The sequence below is a fragment of the Haliotis cracherodii genome, unplaced genomic scaffold (genome assembly GCF_022045235.1).
Source record: "Haliotis cracherodii isolate W230 unplaced genomic scaffold, xgHalCrac1.p SCAF_10, whole genome shotgun sequence".
In the NCBI taxonomy this organism is placed as follows: domain Eukaryota; kingdom Metazoa; phylum Mollusca; class Gastropoda; order Lepetellida; family Haliotidae; genus Haliotis; species Haliotis cracherodii.
This window is the reverse complement of record NW_027266265.1, coordinates 12,894,259-12,900,258: the sequence shown is the minus strand read 5'-3', so window position 1 is coordinate 12,900,258 and position 6,000 is coordinate 12,894,259. Positions and strand designations below refer to the sequence as shown.

The 6,000-nt window shown below is 43.1% G+C and overlaps 1 pseudogene; it reads right to left on the bottom strand.

Annotated features, from left to right (window-relative positions):
• Nucleotides 1-502: 502 nt before the first annotated feature.
• On the bottom strand, nucleotides 503-4,043 carry LOC139449210 (uncharacterized; annotated as a pseudogene).
• Between the last annotated feature and the right edge of the window lie 1,957 nt (nucleotides 4,044-6,000).

The following is a 6,000-nucleotide window of genomic DNA, read 5'->3' as shown; positions in this document are numbered from 1 at the left end:
AAGTTTGGTTTTACACTGCTTTTAACAATATTCCAGCAATATCACGGCAGGGGACACCAGATATGGGCTTCACACATTATACCCATCTGGGAAATCGAACCCGGGACTTTGGCGTGACGAGCAAACGCTTCAACCACTAGGCTACCCCACCATCCCTGTATACAGTTTACTCTGTACGTTTCTCCGGATACGGGTTTGAGCAGAAATCAGGTACGCATGTGCATACGCATCAAAGTATATATGAATATAAAATGCACACTAAATTTTCAAAGGCTTTGTCACACCCTGCTGACCAGAGTGTAACATATCTAGGTTCATATAACAACGACCTGTAGGAGAGGTACGGTAGCCCAGTTGTAAATTCATTGGTTCTTCATGCTGAAGATCCGGTTTCGATTCCTGAATAGTACAGGTTAAGACAAAAACGTTTCATGTACAAACTATATACAAATTTTGATGCAAATTATCATGGATAAGTTCATAGTGTGTGCACTTGTTCAGATCACTTCTTTTGATCTGTCGCATTCATTGGACATGTATCTGTAGCATGTCCTTGAAGATGGCACTTACAGCATACCTGTTCGTCTTCACTGTGAGCATGGGTACATCTATCTCGATTATGGCACCATTTACCCATTTTACACATGCGGGTCTTGTATGTACGCACATTGTACTCGCGCATATGTTCAACACATCTAATCCGCTTTATAAAGAATAATTGTTGATCTTCTGTGTGATTATATGTACAGTTTTTACCTTTGACACACCGATATTGATATTGACAAAGGTCAGAGGTCCGCTGGTGTCTTTTGGACTTTTTGGACTTAACTAGCTTAAATGGTTCTTCTCTACTGCTCCTGCAGTGGCGCATCGCGTTGTGTGGCCTCGCTAGATCATATATGAGGTACCAGCATGATTACTGTCCTCATCATGATCAGTATGTCCAGAGATATGGGCAATGTTAAGAGGGAATGTCGGATATTGTGTCAAAAATATCATGCTATGTTAATTAGAACACCTGAGAACTATAGAACTGTCTCATAACCACTTACTAAGGAAACCTAAGTTTCGACCTGACCGAAACGGTCAGCAAGGCGGTCTAGCGATTCCTGGAGGTGAAGACGCATTATTTCGCCAAGAGCTTATACGAGACACGCAGACCTCAGAGAAAGGAGGGGGGATGTACTGTAGGATGGCGAACTAAACAAAATGTGTTTTCAAACACAGGGAAAACCCAAATGGTAAACTAACTACTAAACCAATATTGAAGATGTAGATGCCAAAATATAGCGCTGAAGATACGCTATCCAACAGTACCACTAACAATTTACAACCGATATGTACAATTATTGATGTGGCAAATATGACCATAAATACACGAGAAATATCTACAAGTACTAGATAATCGCGCTCCTGTGCGAAAATCAAAGTTACTGAAAACATTTTCTATACATGAGAATAAGGTACCAAACATATATGAGATAACATATATCAAATCAATACGTTAAAAAAGTATGCGATTATACAGAAAGAAAATAAAATTTACGAGTCACCAATTCTCTAACAAAGAACGAACAAACACCGGAGTATGACGACCGCCAGACTTAGCCGAACGGTGACGATCCCGGGCAGTTAGGGGAGAAGGAAGCGGTACGGCCACGAGAACGTGATGAGACTTGTTTTACGACCCGGTGACAGATAACCCTGTGGGGAATCGAACCCGCGTCGTCAGCGTGACGTGCGAACGCATTAACCACAATTGAGTGAATGATCGAGTAAGTTTGGTTTTACACCGCTTTTAGCAATATAGCATTATCACGGCAGGGGACACCAGATAAAGGCTTCACACATTATACCCATCTGGGAAATCGAACCCGGGACTTTGGCGTGACGAGCAAACGCTTAAACCACTAGGCTACCCGACCATCCCTGTATACAGTTTACTCTGTACGTTTCTCCGGATACGGGTTTGAGCAGAAATCAGTTATGCATGTGCATACGCATCAAAGTATATATGAATATAAAATGCACACTAAATTTTCAAAGGCTTTGTCACACCCTGCTGACAAGAGTGTAACATATCTAGGTTCATATAACAACGACCTGTAGGAGAGGTACGGTAGCCCAGTTGTAAATTCATTGGTTCTTCATGCTGAAGATCCGGTTTCGATTCCTGAGTAGTACAGGTTGAGACAAATACATTTCATGTACAAACTATATACAAATTTTGATGCAAATTATCTTGGATAAGTTCACAGTGTATGCACTTGTTCAGATCACTTCTTTTGATCTGTCGCATTCTTTGGACATGTATCTAGAAGATGGCACTCACAGCATACCTGTTCGTCTTCACTGTGAGCATAGGTACATCTCTCTCGAGATTGGCACGATTTACCCCTTTTACATATGCGGGTCTTGTATGTACGCACATCGTACGCGGGCTTATCATCAACACATCTATTCCGCTCTTCAAAGAATAATTTTTGATCTTCTGTGTGATTATGTGTACAGTTTTTACCCTTGACACACCGATATTGATATTCACAAGGGTCAGTGTACAACTGGCTTCCTTTGGACTCTGTTGACATTTTGTACGTAACTGTCTGAAATGGTTCATCAGGTTCATTGCCACTGTTTCCTGGAAGGGTAATGTCCAGTGGCGCATCGTGTTGTGTGGCCTCGCTAGGTGATATTCGGCCAGAGGTACCAGCATGATTACTGTCTTCGTCATGGTCAGTATGTCCAGAGCCTTGGGCAAAGTTAGAGTCAATGTCGGATATTTGGTCAGTGGCAGCGGAGGGGGTTGTCACGTCATCGGCATCTTGAACACCCGAAAGTGGGTCAAACCTGTTATGTGTTTCAATAGAACTAGGAGTTGTGTACTGATTATCGCTTTTGTCGTATTGAAAGTATGTCAGAACGTCTTTGCATAATTTAGGTACGCACTGCTTTTCTAATTCTGTCTTAAAGCGATTTAAAGGAATTTCCTTATCTTTATATTCCCCTTGTCCGCGACAGAACACAATCAGTAGGTTCACAGCTGCCTCTGACTTTAATCGCGTATATTGCCAAGGCCATTTGAAACTATCAAGAATTTTCTTGATGCGATCCATGAAATCTATAATTTCCTCGCCTTGAAGCTTGCATTGTTGTAGCACTACCCCATGGCTCAACATCTCATCTTTCCTTTCTGGGTAGATAGTAAACTTGTCATTGATATATGTAAATTTTTCTAAATCTTCTCTTGTAAAGAACTGAACTTTCCCTAATTCTTTTTTATTCAGACTCTTAAGGCCTTCACACATACTATTTTCCATTGCCCAAACTTACACATTCCATTGTTTTGCGATTGCTTTCTCAATGCACGGATACATGTCTATGTCACCGCTAACTATAACAACGGTAGACCTACGTCCCCATTTTTTGGGGCCACAAACTAATTCTCAACACTCAATATACTGACACTGTATACCCGCACTCCATATACTGACACTGTATACCCACACTCCATATACTGACACTGTATACCCACCCTCCATATACTGATGCTGTATACCCACACTCCATATACTGACACAGTATACTCATCCTCCATATACTGACACTGTATACCCACCCTCCATATACTGATACTGTATACCCGCACTCCATATACTGACACTGTATACCCACACTCCATATACTGACACTGTATACCCACACTCCATATACTGACGCTGTATACCCACTCTCCATATACTGACACCATATAGCCACCCTCCATATACTGACGCTGTATACCCACCCTCCATATACTGACACCGTACACCCGCCCTCCATATACTGACACTGTATACCCGCACTCCATATACTGACACTGTATACCCACACTCCATATACCTACACTGTATACCCACCCTCCATATACTGATGCTGTATACCCACCCTCCATATACTGACACTGTATACCCACCCTCCATATACTGACGCTGTATACCCGCACTCCATATACTGACGCTGTATACCCACTCTCCATATACTGACGCTGTATACCCACCCTCCATATACCTACACTGTATACCCACACTCCATATACTGACGCTGTATACCCACACTCCATATACTGACGCTGTATACCCACCCTCCATATACCTACACTGTATACCCACCCTCCATATACTGACACTGTATACCCACCCTCCATATACTGACGCTGTATACCCGCACTCCATATACTGACGCTGTATACCCACTCTCCATATACTGACACTGTATACCCACCCTCCATATACCTACACTGTATACCCACCCTCCATATACTGACACTGTATACCCACACTCCATATACTGACGCTGTATACCCACCCTCCATATACCTACACTGTATACCCACACTCCATATACTGACACTGTATACCCACACTCCATATACTGACGCTGTATACCCACCCTCCATATACCTACACTGTATACCCGCACTCCATATACTGACACTGTATACCCACACTCCATATACCTACACTGTATACCCACACTCCATATACCTACACTGTATACCCACGCTCCATATACTGACGCTGTATACCCACCCTCCATATACCTACACTGTATACCCACGCTCCATATACTGACACTGTATACCCACGCTCCATATACCTACACTGTATACCCACGCTCCATATACTGACACTGTATACCCACCCTCCATATACCTACACTGTATACCCACGCTCCATATACTGACACTGTATACCCACCCTCCATATACCTACACTGTATACCCACACTCCATATACCTACACTGTATACCCACGCTCCATATACTGACACTGTATACTCACACTCCATATACTGACACTGTATACCCACACTCCATATACTGACACTGTATACCCGCACTCCATATACTGACACTGTATACCCACACTCCATATACCTACACTGTATACCCACCCTCCATATACTGACACTGTATACCCACACTCCATATACTGACACTGTATACCCACACTCCATATACTGACACTGTATACCCACACTCCATATACTGACACTGTATACCCACCCTCCATATACTGACACTGTATACCCACACTCCATATACTGACACTGTATACCCGCACTCCATATACTGACACTGTATACCCGCACTCCATATACTGACACTGTATACCCACACTCCATATACCTACACTGTATACCCACCCTCCATATACTGACACTGTATACCCACACTCCATATACCTACACTGTATACCCACCCTCCATATACTGACGCTGTATATCCACCTCCATATACTGATGCTGTATACCCACACTCAATATACTGACACTGTATACCCACCCTCCATATACTGACACTGTATACCCACCCTCCATATACTGACACTGTATACCCACCCTCCATATACCTACACTGTATACCCACACTCCATATACTGACACTGTATACCCACACTCCATATACCTACACTGTATACCCACACTCCATATACTGACACTGTATACCCACCCTCCATATACCTACACTGTATACCCACCCTCCATATACTGATGCTGTATACCCACACTCCATATACTGACGCTGTATACCCACCCTCCATATACTGACGCTGTATACCCACACTTCATTTACTGACACTGTATACCCACCCTCCATATACTGATGCTGTATACCCACACTCCATATACTGACGCTGTATACCCACACTCCATATACTGACACTGTATACCCACCCTCCATATACTGATGCTGTATACCCACACTCCATATACTGACACCATATAGCCACCCTCCATATACTGACACTGTATACCCGCACTCCATATACTGACACCATATAGCCACCCTCCATATACTGATGCTGTATACCCACACTCCATATACTGACACTGTATACCCACACTCCATATACTGACACCATATAGCCACCCTCCATATACTGATGCTGTATACCCACACTCCATATACTGACACTGTATACCCACCCTCCATATACTGATGCTGTATACCCACCCTCC